This window comes from Mauremys mutica, unplaced genomic scaffold, assembly GCF_020497125.1.
Source record: "Mauremys mutica isolate MM-2020 ecotype Southern unplaced genomic scaffold, ASM2049712v1 Super-Scaffold_100251, whole genome shotgun sequence".
In the NCBI taxonomy this organism is placed as follows: Eukaryota; Metazoa; Chordata; order Testudines; family Geoemydidae; genus Mauremys; species Mauremys mutica.
Genome location: NW_025423295.1, coordinates 725,219 through 745,532, shown reverse-complemented (window position 1 = coordinate 745,532; position 20,314 = coordinate 725,219). Strand labels below are relative to the sequence as shown.

General features: G+C 50.5%; 2 non-coding genes across 2 annotated transcripts; one reads left to right on the top strand and one right to left on the bottom strand.

Annotated features, from left to right (window-relative positions):
- Positions 1 to 456: 456 nt before the first annotated feature.
- Positions 457 to 529, bottom strand: TRNAR-CCU. The gene has a single exon. It is a non-coding gene; the product is annotated as a tRNA-Arg (tRNA).
- A 1,149-nt stretch (positions 530 to 1,678) lies between these two features.
- TRNAF-GAA lies at positions 1,679 to 1,751 on the top strand. The gene has a single exon. It is a non-coding gene; the product is annotated as a tRNA-Phe (tRNA).
- The last annotated feature ends 18,563 nt before the right edge of the window (positions 1,752 to 20,314 follow it).

Here is a 20,314-nt window from a genome sequence, read left to right as displayed (position 1 = left end):
TAAGGAAAATATTTCCCAATGAACTCTCAGTAAAAGATCAGAAGCAGCCAGTGTCTGCATCAGTCTACGAGCATTGGTATTTTCTTGAAATTTGTCAGACCAACCTAACTAACACCTAACACCCGTTTGAAGTTCTTCTTTTCACACTGTTGCTCATTCTCAGGTTCTGCTTTGTCTCCAGACAGATCCATTCTCTTTCAGGACAGCCTTGCTCTTTCTGTCTGTGTCACTCACTGAGGTGTCGGAGTAAACACTCCCCTTCCTTCTATTCTCAGACAAACACTAATATTAAGTGTTTGCTACTGATGGGTCTAGAAAGCATTTGTCAAGTGGAAGATGCTGTTTCTGGGGGATTGCTCCGAAGATCCAGTACTTTGGGTTCAAACGTCTCCCAGCTTCCTTGGGGAACATAACACCAAGGCTTTGTTGCAATATACAAGAAGGAAGAAGTTTTTCCACCCCAGATGGGACTTGAACCCACAATCTCTGGCTTAGGAAGCCAACGCCTTATCCATTAGGCCACTGGGGCCCTGAAAAGCAGTAAAAAGAAGGATGGAAATTCCCTCTCAGGATTGCACATTCCTCACATTCACTCAGAAGCCAAATACCCATTTAATGGCCTTACAGAAACGTCTGCACCCCCTGGCAGCGAGGCAGCTGGGCAGGTCGCTGACAGAGCTGAGCATCCCCTTTCTGCCAGCCATCTTTAGAGAAGAACCCCACCGTAGAGTCACCCCTCCCTCCTTCAGCACCTCCACGGCTGTGGCTCTGAGTGGCAGTAGGATGATTAGGGGGTGAATCCGGGGCTGGAAGGGGGGTAAGGTCGGCCAGTAAGGAGTAACCAGGTGGGGCAGACCCAGGGGGAGGCTGTGGGCTGCTGGTTGGTTGTTGGGATCCGAGCTTTAGATCAAAGCTGCACAGTGACCTGACACCAGGGTTATAGGGCCAACACAGTGACCCCCTTACTGGCCTCGGTGACCCCCAAACCCTTGTTACTAAGGGCATTGAGGAGTCTCTGTCCCTTAATAACTTCTGGGAGCTCCCAGCAGGCTGCGGGCGTCAGCCGCCTCCTGCCTCACAGGTTAGACTCTTGGCACTGTGCCAGCCGCCCCCTTGCTTGCAGGCCCAGTGTAAGAAGCAGGAGGCCTGGTGCTGGCAGAAGAGGGTTTTGATTAATCAACCTCTGTGTGCTGGGCACAGGACGCTGCCACTCAGTAGCACAGCTGGGGGGGGCAGGGGAGCAGCTAAGGGCGTCGGGTTCCTCCGGTGGGGGTGTGGAGCAGCCGTTCGTTTTCCTGTTCGCACTCCCCTGCGGTGTGAAAATCGGGGAGGGGAGGCAGAAGCCCCACTTCCCTCCCGAAATGACACCCAGTGGGGGAAGCCAGGACAACAGGGGGGGGCGGCAAGTGGTGGCCAGACTCTCACTGCCAGGGTCTAGTCTAGCTCAGGGTCCAGCTCAACCTCCTCCCCGCGCCACTGGCCCCCAGTCCCCTTCCACCACCAGGTCAACCCGGGCACTAGGGCAGGAACAGGGTGAGGCAGCAAGTCAAGCTGACCAAGGCAGGCAAAAGCGAGTCTTGTGTTCATGGGCCGCTCACAATGACATCCTTTTTGTGTGCAACTGCTACAAAAATATCTCTGGCAGAGAAGCAAGAGGCCAAAAGATTACCGAGCAGCTGCCAAAGTAGCTCAGTTGGGAGAGTGTTAGACTGAAAATCTAAAGGTCCCTGGTTCAATCCTAGGCTTTGGCAGGCCCCTTCATCCCTCTTTGCACAGTGGTGGTTTGATGTTCAGTGTCTTGGAGCAGCTGGGCTTGGAGATGGTGGGTGTTCAGGAAATGCACATTAACAACTCTAGGGTAGCTTGATGGGCAGAGGGTGATGGGAGGAAGGGCCCATCTCTCTGGTTCTCCAGGCCAGGGAAGAATGATGGGGTTGGAGTCTTGTTCTTCACATTCGCAGTGTGAGTACAGAAGGGGCTGGAGCTCCAACCAAGGAGGGCGTTACTGGTGGCTTTGTGCTCCATGGCACTGGTTACGGCTATATTAGTGTGTATGGTCCCCAGTTAAGGCATGAAAGAAAAGTTCTATGAAGGAACTGGCTCCCTTCTTCTAGACCGCACGGTGTTTGGTGTTGGGGGGGATTTCAATTGTTGCACCGGCCTGAGGACTGCTGGTCCTGTTTTCCTGACCGTCAGAGGAAACTCTTCTATGATGAGCACTACCTGGCGCAGGTCTGTAGTGAGGTCGGCTTAGAGGACGTGTTTCTCCACAGTGGAACCAATGGAGGGTGGGCGATAGCCTCCTATTCCTCTGACCCGAGCTCACACCAGCCGCAGAGGGGATACACCTTTCTGCGGGGACAGGCCAGGAGTCGCACTGACCGGATTTCCGTGAATGAGAGCACGTCGACAGCCCAGTGCAAGGTGGAGCCAATGGACTGTTCGGATCACACAGCTCTCACCAGGTGCTCAATGTGGGCAATTCCCTGACCCAGGGCAGAGGATATTGGAAGCTGAACATCCAGAGCTTGCAAGATAAAGGAGCAGGGGGGCGAGGCCTGGCGGTCTTGGCAGAACAGGAAAGCATCAGAGGGTTCTGTGGCAACCGGGGGGATTGGTGGGAGTCGGTGAGGGAGGAGTTGGCGGCTTTGTTCCAGCGGTCAGGGAAACACCACAACATTAAAGAAACCAACAGTGCAAAGTCCTGCAGTGTCACCTGTGGGATTTCCACAAGAGCATCCAGGCAGGGGAGCCAGTCAGCATGTGACTGTACGATCGGATCAAGCGACAGCTGCCCGAGTTCCAGGAGATGAGGCTGCAGTTGGCTGATATGAGCGGGAGCATCGAGTGAAGGGAGGAGCAGACTCCCATGACATTTTTGCAGCCTGCAGGGAATGGAGACAAAGCAGGGGGATGCAGGGACTCAGGGCAGGACCCACGGATCCGGTAGTGCAGGACCACAGTCACTGGAGGAGGAGAGAGAGTCCCGCGAGAGGAAGCTGATGGTGGGAAGCAATAAGTGCAGAGTGCAAACCAGCCAAGAGTCACAGGGGTCTAGAAAATGAAATAGCAGCTGGTCCCATGGTGTAATGGACAGCCCTCAGGACTCTGAATCCTGGAATCTGAGTTCAAATCTTAATGGGACCTCGTGGTGATACGTTGCTTTGCTACAAAGCACTGGAGCTAAATGTGTTTGCCTACCTTCTCTCAGGAAGAGAGTGAGGTTTTTCCCTCCTGCTGGGTGACTGATCCCCACTGCAGATAGGTCTTTGGTCTGGCTGGTTCAATGGGCTGGTGGCTATAGGTTGGGGTCCTATAACTTAACAGTCTGGCTAGAGATTCCTGTGGATTGATCATATGGTTGTTTATCGCTGCTTCACCTGATGTCCACAACTTTGGTCCCTGCAGGTGCCACACTCTTCCTCTTGCCCACATGGCATTTAAAGGAAGGAGTGTCAGGGCCAGGCTTCACAGTCAGGGCTAGGCAGGAGGGAGGCAGAGTCCCAGGCTGGAGCCCAACACACCTCTCCTCCTCTGGGCACCTGGGGTGTTGTTCCCCCCTGTTCAGGCACCCCTGGGGCCCTGCACTTCACACAGCTCTCCCTGATTTCAGCTGTTAATGAGGGAGCCTCACTGCTAGCGCAGATTGGGCAGTTTCTTGCATGAGAGACACTGTCCCAAAGCAGGACTAATGCTTAGAGCTGGTTATCAGCGATTTCAGATCTGTTGGTCTGCAGCAAGACTCTCCATTGAGTCTTAACCAGCTCTGTTATTACACAGGGAAGAACAAAAGGGTCAAATGGGGCCTGGAACCCTTAAGAAGAATCCACCCCACCGAGTACACCACTTGTCGCTACCTGCTCTCAACCCCACTGAGAATGTTTTGGGGGTCACTCCTTGGCTTTATCAGCCTAGGGGTCTCGGAGAATCACAATTAACAGGTGCTCCAGTGGTGCAATTGGTTAGCGCACAGTACTTATAGGGCAGTGCTGCGAGGAGCTATGCTGAGGTTGTGAGTTCAAACCTCACCTACAGCACTAGTTTCCTTTAAGCAAATGGCTTCTGCCAATCATTTTGCCCTGCAGAAAATACAATTGCAGCTCAGAAGACACCGAGGTCCCCTTGCTTTACAGAGAGCAGGGCAGATTCCACAGACCTACCAGGCTCTGCTCTCCACCAGCTGCCTGTGTCAGGAGGGGTTGAGCAGAGCCCAGAGCACTGCCCCCGACTCCCCCTCAGTCTTTGCTCCCCAAACCACCTGTGTGCTCACCCTCTTCGCTGTGAGACTCAAACCCTGCCTGGCTTTCTGTATGTTGGGGTTTTTTTTCTTTTTTTTTGTCTGTTGTGTTGATGTGCATGTGGGTCCTGTGTGATTTTTGTGGATGCCTTGCATAGTTTTGTGTGTGTGTGTGTGTGTGTGTGTGTGTGTGTGTGTGTATGACTTTTGCATGCAGATTGTTTTTTGCCAAGTATTCTTTTGGTATGTGGTATTTGTGCTTTCCTGTTGTGGGCTTTTGCTGTATTTTTTGGTGTGGATTTGTTCTGTTTTGTGTGGCTTTCCCTTTTGTGTATATGTCTCTGTGTGCTGTGTGGGTTTGGTTTTGTTTATGTCTGTGTGGGCCTGTGCAGTCTGTGATGTTCTCTTTCTCTCTATTTGTCTCTCTGATTGTATCTTCATGTGTAAATTCACTGGAACTTTTCAAACTCTCCACAGCTTTGCCAATTTTCACCAGGAATTTTACTCATTAACAAATTCTCACTTGTTCCCTACCAGTTGGTGACCATTGCCCCAGGGGCCTGTCAGTCTCAGGGTCCTGATTTCCCATTGACCCTTCCCCCTTCTACTGGGACTGGGAACTAGCCAACCAAAAAAACCCCACTCAGTTTTAGTAAAGGGCCAACAGTCCCTTACACAAGCTGGCCCTGTGGGGGCGGGAGAGCTCAGTGGTTTGACTATTGGCCTGCTAAACCCATATTTGTGAGCTCAGTCCTTGAGAGGGCCATTTAGGGATCTGGGATAAAAATCTGTCTGTGGATTGGCCCTGCTTTGAGCAGGGGGTTAGACTAGATGACGTCCTGAGGGCCCTTCCAACCCTGGTATTCTATGATAGGGTCACCAATGTTCAGAGAAACTAGCACAAGCTGGTGTAACGGTTGGCATGTTGAAATCTGAGTTCAAATCTCAGTGGGACCTTGTGGTAAATCCCTGGAGATCCAAGTGCTTTCATATCTCCAGCTGTATGAGAAAGAGTTGTTTACCTTGTGCTGAGTGACTCATACCCACTGGAGCCAGGTCTTTGGTTGGAATGGGGTCTAGAAGTGGCTGTGGTTTGACTGGGTGTTTGGGATTTCTGATGCCCACAAGTTTGGCCCTTGTGCTTTCTACCACACTTTTCCTCTTGCCCACATGGCGCTTGAAGAAAGGAGTGTCAGGGCCAGGTTTCATAGTCAGGGAAAGGCAGGAGGGAGAAAGAGTCCCAGACTGGAGCCCAGCACCTCTCCTCCTCTGGGCACCTAGGACAGAGGTGGCTGATGCTGACAGCTCCAAGGGACGGCTTTAAAGCCACAGAGCAACCAAGGGCAGGGTCAGAGGAAGGCAGGACTATGCCTATGCGTGGCCAGCAGACAGCCACAGAGACACCCAGCCAGGCTGCTCCCTGGCATGCCGAACCCCCACTGAAAACCACCCACAGCCAGCTGCTGATGCTCTGTGGCCTACATCAGAAGACGGTAGGAAAGCAGGGCCAGCCCCCCTGGTGTGGCCACTTACCATTCCCACTCACGGTGCTCACTTTGGCTACCTTCTCTCAGAGTGAACTAGAGTGAGTTTTTTTCCCTCACGCTGGGTGGCTGATGCCCACTGGAGATAGGTCGTTGGTCTGGCTGGTTCAATGGGCTGGCGGCTATAGGTTGGGGTCCTAGAACTTAACAGTCTGGCTAGAGATTCCTGTGGGTTGACCATATGGTTGTTTCTCGCTGCTTCACCTGATGTCCACAACTTTGGTCCCTGCAGCTGCCACAATCTTCCTCTTGCCCACATGGCATTTAAAGGAAGGAGGGCCAGGGCCAGGCTTCACAGTCAGGGCTAGGCAGGAGGGAGGCAGAGTCGCAGGCTGGAGCCCAGCACACCTTTCCTCCTCTGGGCACCTAGGACAGAGGTGGCTGGTGCTGACAGCTCCAAGGGAAGGCTTAAAAGCCACAGAGCAACCAAGGGCAGGGCAAGAGGTGGGGAGATCCATGCCTATGCGTGGCCAGCAGACAGCCACAGAGACACCCAGTCAGGCTGCTCCCTGGCATGCCGAACACCCACTGAAAACCACCCATAGCCAGTTGCTGATGCTTTGCGGCCAACATCAGAAGACGGTAGGAAAGCAGGGCCAGCCCCCCTGGTGGGGCCTCTTACCATTCCCACTCAAGGTGCTCACTTTGGCAGTGGGACAGGAGATTTTACCCCAAGAGGCTTTTCCCCAGCTGGCGAGAAGCAGAGAAACACCCAGGCTCCCAAGGTGCTATGTAGCAACCCCCTCCAGCACAGGGACAGGCGCACACTTGGAAGAGGGAAACTGCTCCACACTCCAGCCAGGGCAGCCGCCTAGTTTCTTTGGCAAGTCAGGAACAGCAAAGGCGAGACTGGAAGCACCTGGGGCTCATGCCCCAGCCTTTGTGACATCCAAACCCCAACTCCTTCCTGGGGCTCTAGCTGAAGCCAGAGCATTGGCCTGAGCAGCCAAGAAGAGGTTCCAGCCCTAAAGGGAGCAGGACTTTCAGCACAAAGGTAAAATCGCACAACCACGAAGGGACTCGAACCCTCAATCGCCTGATTTGAAGTCAGACATTTTATCCATTAGGCCACATGAACTAAACCTTTCCAAGCACTTCTTTGGAAAAGGCAGACACTGTGTTTCTCAGGTCCTCTACTGAATGGGGCCAAGACTCTCTGGGCACAAGAAGTCGAGTTCCCTGCAAGATGTGAGACAATTCTCTGGAGCCAGGTGCAGGACTTTGGCAGGGATGCTCAGGCATGAGGGATTGGGGTGCAGCGGACAGACCAGCTATCTAGGTGCTTAGATTTGGTCTCACTGAGGAGGAGGAGGAATCCTGCTGATAGGCAGTGGCTGTAGAGAAAAAGAGGGATCTCCAGGCTGCTCAGGTCTCCTTCTTCCAGCTCCTCATCTGGCTGAGCTGCTCCACTGGCCTGGACAAGTCCTCTGCATGCACAGCAAATAGCCCAAGAGCCATTGCTGCCCAAACCTGTGCTGGGGGGTGAGCTTCTGTCTTCCCTGTCCCATCTGCGCTAGAGCAGACCACTAGATTGAGAGAGACAGTTAACAACAATTAAGGCTAAGATTATATAAAGGGGGTCACAGAATCTGTGACTTTCAGAGACCTCAGTGACATTTTCCGCCTCAGCCCTGGGGCAGCAAGACTGGAGCTATCGGCCGGTGGGGGCCCCACAGCTATCAGCCACCAGTGTCGGAAGGGGCTCTCACAGGCCCATGCCACCACGGATGGACCCCACAGCTCCCAGCTACTGTGAGCAGCGGGATGCCCCCAGAGCTCCCAGCTGTTGTGGGTGGATCCCAGAGCTCCCAGCCACCACATGGGACAGGGGGACCCTGGAGCTCCCAGTGGGGAGACTGGGTTATAAAGTCCGGTCAGCGGTGCTGCGGGGCTCCGGCAGGCTGGTCCCTACGTGTCCTAGGGCACCGCACTGCGCCCTGGAAGTGGCCAGTAGGTCCCCCCTGCTGCGCCACTGACCAGGAGCCGCCCAAGGTAAGTCTGCACCCCAACCCCCTGCCCCAGCCCAGAGCTTCCTCCCACACCTGGAACCCCTCATCCCTGCCCCCACCCCAGAGCCATCACCCGGTCCTGGACCCCGATCCCCTGCCTCAACCCACAGCCCCCTCCTGCACTCTGAATCCCTCGGCCCCACCCTGCAGCCTGGAGCCCCCTCCTCCACCCCAAACCCCTCATCTTCCCACAGATCCCCTCCTCCTCCCTGCCCAACGCCTCCTGCACCCCACTGAACAGCTGATCACTGGCAGGTGGGAGGTGCTGAAGGGGAAGAGGAGGAGCTTGTCAGCAAGGCCTGTAGTGTGTGTGGGGGGGGAGCTGGCTGCCAGTGGGCGCTGAGCACCTATTTTTCCTCGGTTGGTTCTGCAGCCCCGTAGCTCCCATGGAGTCGCTGACTCAGCTCCTTTCGCACTCTAGAGAGAGGAGCAGAACCAGGGCTATGGCTGATCTATGGGGCACCAGGTGAGTGGCAGAGGCTTCAGGGGCTGAGAGTTTGCCTGACCCCTCAGGGACACAGTGTGAGGTGGTGTCCCAGGGATCTCTATGAAAGGAGCAGAACAGGATTTACTTGGGGAGAGAATTGAGAGTGTCTCAGGGGGTTGTACAGACGTGTTGCTCAGGTTAGAGACTGGCTAAAAACCAGACATTGCTGTGAGCAGGATTCAAGCCTGCACAGAGGAACCTGATTGGATTTTAATCTCAACATCTTAACCACTCGGCCATCACAGCTAAGAACACAAAACTCCCCCAATGCCAGAGAAACTGGTAAAGAATCCCAATGCCCAGGCTTGAAGTCATCTGAACTACAGAATTCCCACCGCAAACCTGGCTCCCAAAGCACAGGGGGAATTTTGGGTTTGTTCTCTTTGCTAAGTCATGTGCAGTAGCTCATGTTCCAATACGTCTGTTAGTCTATAAGGTGCCACAGGACTCTTTGCTGCTTTTATAGATCCAGACTAACACGGCCCCTCTGATACTCCTAGTGACACTCTCCAATGGATCCCCGTCCTCCACCCACTGTGAGGTAGGTAGGAGCGGATCATTATTATCCCTACTTGAAAGAGGGAGAAGCTAAGGCTGAGAAAGGAGAATTAACTTGTGTTAGGTCACACAGCCAGCCAGTGGCAGAGTTGGGAACAGGACCCAAGAGCCCTGATTTTCAAAATGACCATCAGATCTTGAATTTCACACACTGAATGACCTGAATAAAGTGCTCTCAGATGAGCTCCAGACCAACAACTGTGCACAGTAATTAGTCAGCAAGTATTTGAAGAGAACTGCAATGTTAGAGAGAATCATGAACTGCTCAGAGACCATTAATGCAGCGAAGCAGCAAAATTTGTCAAACATATAACAGGTTATGACTTATTTCCTTGGTCTTAAAAGAGAACAACAAGGACCTGAGTCTCCTCCATGTCAATAACCCCCTGCTCAGCCAATCAGGGTAGAGACTGAGGACGGGAGGCTGAGGGTTCTCACCAGAGAGCCCAAAGGATGGCCCAGGCCACCAGTGGGGATCACTGCCCCAGCACTATTTCAGCCCCACATTTTTGGGTGGGCCTCCCACAATGGGAGCTGTCGAGCACTCCCCCGCAACACACACACACACACACACACGCACACGCACGCACACACACACTGCTCCTGGTGTTGGGAGGGGATCAGGTGAAAGGACAAAAGAAGCAAGAGACAAAGAGAAAGGAGGAAGGGATGGATGGAGGAAAAGGTGAAACAAAAAGGACAAACTCTAATGACCACAGTGATTCTAAGGGACAAAATCCCAGGTGCGGAATAAAATTCTGCCTCCTTAAGTTTGTGTTTTCCATGCCTAAAATTCAACTGTCACTAGATGGATCAGACTCAACAGGTTTCAAACCTCGAGGAGGCTCTTACCTTCTAAACTGGGATGGCTGTTTTCTAGTAAAATCAGGAAAAGGGAAGGAGAAAACTCTAAAGAGGTTCCTCCTGGCGCTCACGTACCTGAACCCGAATACTCTCTCAGTCCTCAAAGAGAGACCTGGAGAAGGAGACTTGCTGAAGCAAAGCCACAGGGGTCTCTGAGGTTTCCCTGGCCCCTCACCCCTGTCCTGCCTGCCTGATGTCAGCATCTCTCTGTGAAGTCACCACCTCCCCACCACCTTTGACCAATAGTCTGAGGTCCTGCAAAAAGCCTTTGTGATGTCACTGCCACACCCCTCCCTTGCTGTGCTAATGTCCTGCCCCTGCCCAGGCACTTTGGAGGTTTGAGCTACTCCCTGTGGATCACCCCACTCAAGGAGCGTTCGTTCTAGGAAGCAAGCTGGCTAGACAGGAAAACATCAGACGCTGCTCCCAATGCTACTCTCAGTTTTTCAGAAATTAGTCAACTTTGTGGCCAGAAGAGACCATTAGAGCATCTAATCTGACCCCCTGCATATCACAGGCCTCCTATATGACACAATAGCTACTTTTGGGGCAAATACATTCTAGAAAGGCATCTAGTCTTCATTAAATGACATCAGGAGATGGCAAATCCATCACTTTCCTTGGTAGCTTGTTCCTGTAGTGAATCATCCTGGCTGTTGAATATTTGTGTCTTATTTGTAATATGAATTTGTCTCTTTTCACCTTCCAGCCATTGGGTCTTGTTATGCCTTTCTCTGCTATATTAAAGAGCCCTTTCATACCCAATCTTTTCTCTCCATTAAGGCCCTTCAACACTTCAACGAAGTCACCTTTCTATCTTCTTTTGATAAGCAAAACAGGTTGAGCTCGTTCAATAGCTCACTAGAAGGCATTTTTCTCCAGCCCTCAGAACATTTGTTGGCTCTTTCGTCATCAGACTTCTCAACTGCAGCTGGATGTGGTTCTTGTTCTTCTGCACAGAATAGCTCCTGGAGAAGAGGGATCTGCAAATGTACATTCCTATGATACCTTTGTTTAATTGATGAAAACATAAACTAGACACTTAGAGGATTGGAACTGATTTCAGCTGATGGACAGCTTTGCTAGGTTTTTATGCATTTGGACAGCAAAATGTTGAGTGTTTATATTCATATCAAGCACCCCCGTATAGTGGAGCTCCTGAACAGAATGGAGAATGGAAATGAAAATGTTTTCCTTTTTTTAAAAAAAAGAAAGAAGGTTATAAGAGAACACAGGAGTTTGACCAAGTACCACTGTGAGCAGCAAGAAGTACTCTATCACTGAGCTATACCCCCGTGACAACAGGAGTATAGAATCGTGATCTCCAGGACTTTGAAGGACAGACCCTGCTTCATCGAGCTCCTTCGCCATTCCCAGACCACAGGTGGTTTTAAAAATGGGGTTTGATTAAACTTCTTAAATGTGGTAAACACCACAGCTTGCACACCCACCGATATAGCTTCTCCCACTGACATCGCTGCCACCTCTTGGGAAGTGGATTAACTACACCCACAGGAAAACTCTCTCCCACCAGCATAGAACAGTGGTTCTCAAAGTGTGAGTCAGGACCCCAAAGTGGGATGTGACCCTGATTTAATGGGGTTGCCAGGGCTGGCATTAGACTTGTTTGGGCCTGGGGCTGAAGCCAAAAGTCTGAGCCCCAGCACTGAATCACTCAAGCTCTGGTTTTGCCTTCCCTAACTGGGGCATGGCTCAGGCTTTGTCTCCCCTGCCTCTGCGCAGTGGCTTGGTCCCTCTTTCCAGGGCCATGTAGTAAGGGTTTTTTGTTTTTTTTTGGCAAAAGGGGATTGCAGTGAAAGGAAGTTGGAGAAACCCTGGCATAGAGCCTCTGAATATGTCTAGACTTGGCTCTCTGGGGCAGATCAAACACCGAAAGTACAGCCATGGAGACACCACACACCAGCCTTGCCTAGCAAGCAAGAATCAAACTTCCACAGAAAGATGCCTGTTTTTTGTTAACCCAGCTCCCTAAGCCCTCAGCCACCACCTCTGAACAAAGAGGCTTTTCTACACTATCAGAGGGGTAGCCGTGTTAGTCTGGTTCTGTAGAAGCAGCAAAGAATCCTGTGGCACCTTATAGACTAACAGATGTTTTGCAGCATGAGCTTTCATGGGTGAATACCCACTTCTTCGGATGTGTTGTGGAAAAATTGACCACACCGTTGATTTTGTGTCACACACACTGAGGCACCTTTATTGAAATACAGGTATGCATACAGGGAAGGCTAGCATGGCCCCACGCAAAGAAGGGGGGTTGCTGCCTTGTCTTCAACAGATTTTCACCAAGATTATAAAGGCTAAAACCGCAAATTAACACTTACCTAGATTTCCTTATTTGGGATTAACAGTGGCAAATTAAGCAAGCTAGTTCAGTATTTTTCCATATTTGGTTTTTCCTGTTATTGTTCTTTGACAGTTTTTGTTGGTAGTCTGTCTGCCTTAAGACCCCTCCCTTGCTGTTGCATTGGATAAGGCTCTTGTCGCATTCTAGCTGAGCTTCCCTCAGTTCCCCTTTCTCTGGTTTCTTCACCACCATCACCCCCACTCGTGCCCGTTATATAGACAAACAAGAATTGCAGAAGTTAACCTTTGTTCTATATAGCAATTGGGTTTTGCTAACAGGCCTAGGCCTGAAAGGCAGGGGTTAGGATGCAGTCTGCTTCTGACCCTATGGGTGGGGGTCTGGCAGCTAACTCAGCTTGGGGCAAGCGGGACACAGTCTGGGGCACACGGGACCCCTTAAAATCCCTATCAGATGCAAGTAGTGGAAATTTCCAGGGGCAGGTATATATATGCAAGCAAGAAGCAAGCTAGAGATAACGAGGTTAGTTCAATCAGGGAGGATGAGGCCCTGTTCTAGCAGTTGAGTGAAAACCAAGGGAGGAGAAACTGGTTCTGTAGTTGGCAAGCCATTCACAGTCTTTGTTTAATCCTGAGCTGATGGTGTCAAATTTGCAGATGAACTGGAGCTCAGCAGTTTCTCTTTGAAGTCTGGTCCTGAAGTTTTTTTGCTGCAGGATGGTCACCTTAAGATCTGCTATTGTGTGGCCAGGGAGCTTGAAGTGTTCTCCTACAGGTTTTTGAATATTGCCATTCCTAATATCTGATTTGTGTCCATTTATCCTTTTCCTTAGAGACTGTCCAGTTTGGCCGATGTACATAGCAGAGGGGCATTGCTGGCATATGATGGCATATATTACATTGGTGGACGTGCAGGTGAATGAACCGGTGACGGTGAGGCTGATTTGGTTAGGTCCTGTGATGGTGTCGCTGGTGTAGATATGTGGGCAGAGTTGGCATCGAGGTTTGTACACTATGGTTCTGGTCTCACTGAAGGGTCATTTCCAATTGTTTGCTCAGACCAGCATTAGGGAAAATGGTGCCCTGGGCAAAGCTTGTACTTTGGCACTTCCCCATTGCCCCTGGACGATCCCCACTCCCCCTTTACCGCTAGCTCCTGCACTCCCAACCCTTGCGCCTCCTTCACCCCTAACTCCTGCCCCCTCCTGTGCCCCCTTTGCCCTTAACTCCCTGGGCCACCAGCCATTGCCCCGCTCCTGCAGCCCCTTCACATGGCTCCAGTGCTGGGGGCCCCGCACCTGTTCTCCCTTTCCCTGGGCTTTGGCATCACTAGCCCCTGATTAGTGACTAGGGTTCAGTGGTTCCCAAAATGTGGGGCATGATTCCTAGGGGGACACAGAGGAACATTCATGGGGGCACCTCAGGGCCTGAGCCAGCCCCTATGGAGGGAGCAGCACTCAGCCCCACTCTGTCCCAGCTCTTCCCCAACCCCACCCTCAGCCTGGGGCTCTGGCTCCCAGCTCGGCCTCGACCCCCTTACCCCTGTCTGCACCCCTCTCCCCAGCAAGCAACAGCCCCACTCCCAGCCCCGGTTCTTGACTGCGGTTTCTGAGGGGCCACAGCCATGGATGAGAGGGCACAGTGTGAAATGTTTGGGGACCACTGGTTTAGGGTGATGTTCTCAATCACATCTATGCAGTCCAATAAAAGCTATTCCTCACCCACCCACCCCTCCATCAGGACGGACTAGGTATGTTCTGCTGCCCTTCACTCATACAGGAAGGATAATAACATTTCATTCCACTCAATCCTAAAGTGATTTGTAACCCACCACCAGCCAAAACTGGTCATTTTGGGAAAGCGGCCCCATCATGCTGCATACCTAGGCAGAGTAGGTGTGTCTGTGCAAACACGGTCTGTTCCTGAAGTCTTTCCCCCAGCTCCTCACTAGATGTGAGGGGGGAGCTCATTCAGCCCCTGCTTCTGCTTAGTATTTAAAAACTCCATAGTGTCCCTATCTCTGCTGGCCTTAGATTTATCCTCCTGTCTCTTTTTTGTTAGCTAAGATTAGGTGGCCAAGTGGTTACGGTGATGGACTGCTAATTCATTGTGCTCTGCATGCAGGCGTTCAAATGCCATCCTCATCAGATGCATTTAGTCTTCACCTCTCCTTTATAGACAACCATCTCCCTCTTTGGTACAATGACAGATCAAACAATGTTGCTTCTTGCAAAAAAAACCCTCTAAAAAACTCAGAAACTCCCTTGCTTTAAATAAAATGTCTAAATCCCAGATTTCTTTAAAAAAAAATCTCTAGTACTGTATTTCTTAGTTTTTATCTCAAAAGGGAACATCCTCATCATCTCCTCCAAACACCCTGGGACCTGCCCAAATTATTAAAATACCCTCAACCCGAGCAAGGCCAGAGCAGTGATTCACAACTAGAGTGTCTAGGCCAAACTGCTCTGAAGGAGGCAACTCAAACATTTTCTCCCTGCTTCCCTTGGCAAGGTCTGACTGAGAAAATGATATTCCCCAAACTGAAAATTTTCTGCTGAAAAACCAATACTAGTCTGGTTGGGGACTTCGGTTTGAAAGTATTATTGTTATTATTCTCTTCTGATTTCTGAGTCAGTTCAGTTCAGTCTTTGTCCTCCAGGTGTGTTTCCTGCTGCTGAGTGGTGGGGGAGAGAGAGGCCAAGTCATGATGTCTCTTCCCCTCTTCCATAGTTTCTTCGAACTTGCTAGGAAGCTCCTTTGTTATGATGTGAGTCAAGCAGTGTCCATTGTCGCTGTGCTATCTCGGAGAAGCCTGCACTGTACACGGTTCCTGGTATAGTCCTTGGGAGTGTGGATCCCTTCAATGGGCCAGCAGCGAGTCTGGCTCCTCCCTTGTCACACCTGAAAGGCTGGTGGGGGGCATTTCCCAACCTCATAACATATCTCAGAAACGCACACAGAGCAAAATTTCATAACTTCCCAACGAATGCGAGCACACACAATCCAACACGATCTTAATGTTCAACAGATCAAGACTTTTGAAATGACACCTCACCAAGCAGACTTTGTACAAACCATGGCATCGTTATATGAGAGTGGTGAATATGGGGCTTCCAGGTGCTGCTTTGAGCACAGCGTGCCACACCTGGGCTTACATTGCAATGGAGACGTACCCTTAGAGTCCATCTCTCCTAGGATAAAGATGGCAGCAGGGCTGGCCTGGGTCATCTGACTTGGGCTCCTAGACGTAAAGCTGAGGGGCTAAAAACTGTGGTGCAGATATTTGTGTTCATGCTGAAGCCTGGGTTCAGAAACCTTCACCCCTCGTGGGGCCTCAGAGGTTGGGCTCAAGCCCATATGTCTGCACTGTAATTTTATAGAGGTTGGGAGGGAGTTTAGCAAGTGGAAATGGTAAAACCACATTGAGGGGACTGGACCACTGACCTATCAGCTCTTAACACCCAAACTTTCAGTAACTCTATTATCAGTGCTTGTGAGTGTAATTTAAACCACAGGTCCATCTAGCTCTGAATCTTTTCTTCTGACAGTAGCCAATACCAGGTGCCCCAAAAGCCACTCCTTAAGGCACCACTGGGAGTTGAACCCAGGATCTCCTGTTTACAGAAAAAAGTGCTTTAACCAGCTAAGCCATGGTACCTGCTGTTACCTAAAGCAGTGTGTTTGCCCACACCTGACTCTCTGCCAATCCCCACTGGGCCCTGACAAATGTTGCTCGTGTTTGGATTCTGTAAAGCAGAGGAGCTGGTGAAGTTTTGCTCCCAAGGTGTGTGTGTGATTCTTTGGACAGGTCTACACTACAAAATTAGGTTGGTGTAATTACATTACTTGGGCTGGCAATGCAGTTCTATCAAGCTAATCCCAGTGTAGATAGTGGCTCAGCTGTCAGAATTTTCCGGAGCTATGAAAGGGGAGGGGCCCAGCCTCTGTAGCAGGAATGCAGGGCAGGCGAGTTCACGGCAGGCATGGTGAGATACTGGTGGAGGCCAGTTATAGTGATATAATGACCAGCAGCATTTACACTGACAATTTGTCACTTTAAGTTTGCTGCACAAAGCTCGAGGCCTCTCGTCGAGGTGGTTTTATTTTGTCACCAAAACAGGGACATTTTGTCGCCAGACGTGGTATTGCAGTGTGTGCACCAGCCAAAAGCTGCTGACCGAGGGAGCGTTGTGTGTTTTTCACACATCTGAGCAATATAATGATGCTGAAGTAACTTTGTAGTGCAGACCTGGCCAAAGATTCACACACACACACACACACACACACACACACACACACACACACACGAGCTTGCAAGGAAAACCTCACCTGCTCCTCTGCTTTGCAGAATCCAAACACAAGCAAAGCTTGTCAGGCCCCAGTGGGGATGGCAGGGAATCAGGTGTGGGCAGACACTGTGATTTTGCCATAGGCAGGCACTGTGGCTTAGCTGGCTAAAGCACCTGTCTTGTAAAGAGGAAATCCTGGGTTCAATTCCCAGTGGTGCTTTGTTGACTAGCTCTTGGGGCACCTGGTATTGACTACTGTGGGAGGACAAAACACAGAGCTGGTTGGGCCTTTGGTCCAGCCCATTATGGCTGTTTAAATTATACTCACAGGCACTGATAACAGACTTACTGAAAATTTGAGAGTTAAGAGCTGATAGGTCAGTGTTCCAGCCCATCACAGATGATCCTGCGTCCTCTGGGACAGGGGCAGGTCTGAGCTCTCACACCAAATGCTCATTGTGGCTGCGGGAATCTGTGGGCAGCTCATTTAGTTTGCACCGAGGGTTGAGTCCTGCTTCGTGCACCATATGTGAGAATGAAAATCCTAAACCGCCCTTTGAAATAACGAAAGCAGCATGACGTGTTATTGTCCCTGCCCCAAAGCAGACAGACCAATGGAGAAATGCCATTGAGTCCAGGGTAATACTCCACTGCCATTTTACCTTGTTCGCTTGCTAAACTCCCTCCCAACCTTGTGGGGTCCAGATCCTGGTATTGAGCCTGAGCCGAGATGTCTACTCTGCAAATTTACCACCCCACAGCCCTAGTCCCAGGAATCTGAGCTGGCACAGGGCAGCCATGGGTGTTTCATTGCAGTGTGGACATTGCCTAGCATTATGTCTACACTGCCATTAACACACCCAATCACTATTCTCAAACCCTGGGTCAGTTGATTCAGGCTTGTGGGGCTTGTGCTGCAGGGTTATAAAATTACAGTGGGCTTGAGCCCAGCCTCCGAGACCCCACGAGGGGTGAGGGTCTCTGAGCCTGGGCTCCAGTCTGAGCCCAAATGTCTACGCTGCAGTTTTTAGCCCCACAACCTGAGCCCCAGGAGCCCAAATCAGATCATCCAGGCCAGCAGGATTTTATCACAGTATAAAATCACAGCAGGATTTTATCACAGTATGCCCTCTCAGGGTATGTCTACACTGCAATGTAAGCCCAGGGTTAGCAGAAGTTATGTCAGCAGCCCCAACACATAAACATAAACCACGAGGGAAAGTCCCACCCCCCAAATAAGCTGGGCAGTGTCCTTATCCCTACGGTTCATAAGTCCAGCAACCAAAAGTCCTTTAACATGAGCCATCCCCTCTCTGCACCCCACACACAGCTGTTGTCCTTAGTCAGTGCAAGCCCAGAGGTGTTTAAGTAGAGTTCACCTGCCATCCTGGGTGGAAAAGGGGGGAAATAAGAAGGCAACATACTCACTATGTTGTCTAGGGACTCACTCATCCCTCCACAGCCGCCCTGTCCTAACGTTGGTCTAACACCTAAATTTTTAGTATTGAGACCCAAGCCCCAGCCCACTTGGCTTTGGAACCCATGTCCCCTGCCTAGCAAGTGCTATTGAATTGAGGGTGAGTCCCTCAGTCGGGGTCTGCCAAGCACAGTTGTGCTGCCCTTGATTCACACAACAAGGATAACAACCCTTTATTTCTCCTGCCCCTATAAGATGGAGACTGGGAATCCAACACCAGTCACAAGTGATCATTTCGGCAAGCAACCCAACCTATTTCCAACATAATGTAAAATCCACATGGAGACTCATACACGAAACCTTGCAAGAAAATCTTCCTGAGGGGGTCTGAAGCACCTGCTGCTGGAGGGAAGGAGGGGGCTGTGGGTTGGGACTGAGGGGCACTGGGAACAGGAGGGGGCTGTGGGTTGGGACAGAGGAGAAGGGTGAAGAGGAGCAGGCTCTGGTTGGGAATGAGGAGCAGTGAGCATAGGAGGGACTGAGGGTTGGGTCTGAGGGGCACTGGGAAAAGAGGGGACATGGGTTTAGGCTGAAGAACATCATCGTTTGGGGATCCAGCAGGACAGGGGAAGGCAGCAGGTGATTCTAATTCCTTAGGGATATTCTATGTGTGTGTGTGTGTGTGTGTGTGTGTGCAGGGAAGGAACATGCTCTATGCCCAGAGGCCTTTATTCCTCCAGGCTGTGAGGACAGAGGGGCTGTCAGGAAGTTGCCCCTTCAAACCCACACACAAAAAGGGCCTTCTGAGGAAAGGGAAAAGCCTGAAGAGAAAAAGTAACATCAAAGAGGATGTGAGAAAGAGAATTGAAGATCTTGGTGAGTAGTTTATCACCTGACCAAGGGCTTGAACTTTGGACCCTTAGATTAAAAGGCTGATGTTTTGCCAACTGAGCTAGTCAGGCTCACAAACCAAAAGAGCAAGTTGGTACAGAGGAGAAACTAGTCAAGAAAACAAGAGCAGGAAACAATAGGGGAAACCTGCTGCTCTCTCTGGCCCGGTCAACTCTACGAGTTTATATCGAATTTAGCAGCATTAAATCGCATTAACCCTGCACCCGTCCACACAACGAAGCCCTTTATATCGATAAAAGGGCTCTTAATACCGGTATCTGTACTCCTCCCCGACAAGGGGAGTAGTGCTGAAATCGGCATTGCCATTTCGGATTAGGGTTAGTGTGGCCGCAATTCGATGGTATTGGCCTCCAGGCGCTATCCCACAGTGCACCATTGTGACCGCTCTGGACAGCAATCTGAACTCGGATGCACTGGCCAGGATGACAGGAAAAGCCCCACAAACTTTTGAATTTCATTTCCTGTTTGCCCAGCGTGGAGCGCCGATCAGCACAGGTGACCATGCAGTCCCAGAATCAAAAAAGAGCTCCAGCATGGACCGTAGGGGAGATACTGAAGCTGATCTCTGTATGGGGAGATGAATCTGTTCTATCAGAACTCCGTTCCAAAAGACAAAATGCCAAAACATTTGAAAAAAATCTCCAAGGCCATGATAGACAGAGGCCACAACAGGGACTCAACACAGTGCTGAAACTTAAGGAGCTGAGACAAACTTACCAGAAAGCCAAAGAATGAAATAGATGCTCACGGAGGGAGGTGCGACTGATGTCTGTAGCTATCCCACAGTTCCCGCACAATAGAATAGCCCTGGTTGGAGTTCTAGGGGTGTGTCTGTGCAGATTTGTTCTGTGCTTTTTCAGGGAGTTTCTTGAGCAGATGGTGTAGTTTCTTTTGGTAACTCTCAGTGGGATCAGAGGGTAATGGCTTGTAGAATGTGTCCGCCTAGCAGCCTCTCATTCATATTCCGACCTATTCATGATGACGACAGCACCTCCTTTGTCAACCTTTTTGATTATGATGTCAGAGCTGTTTCTCAAATAAAATTGTTAGTCTTTAAGGTGCCACAAGTATTCCTCGTTCTTTTTGCTGATACAGAGTAACACGGCTACCACTTTGACACCTGTTAATTTATCTAGTTCTCTTTTAAACCCTGCTATAGTCCTAGCCTTCACAGCATCCTCAGGCAAGGAGTTCCACAAGTTGACTGGGCGCTGTGTGAAGAACCTCCTTTTATTTGTTTTAAACCTGCTGCCCTTTAATTTCATTTGGTGGCCTCTAGTTCTTATATTATGAGAACAAGTAAATAACTTTTCCTTATTCACTTTCTGAACGCCACTCATGATTTTATATACCTCTATCACATCCCCCTTAGTCTCCTCTTTTCCAAGCTGAGAAGTCCTAGTCTCTTTAAAAAGTCCTGTGGCACCTTATAGACTAACAGACTAGCTGTTAGTCCAGGGGTAGGCAACCCATGGCACGCATGCTGAAGGCAGCATGCGAGCTGATTTTCAGTGGCACTCACACTGACCGGGTCCTGGCCACCGCTCCGGGGGGCTCTGCATTTTAATTTAATTTTAAGTGAAGATTCTTAAACATTTTAAAAACCTTATTTACTTAAAAAAACTTATTTAGTTAATTATATATTATAGACTTATAGAAAGAGACCTTCTAAAAA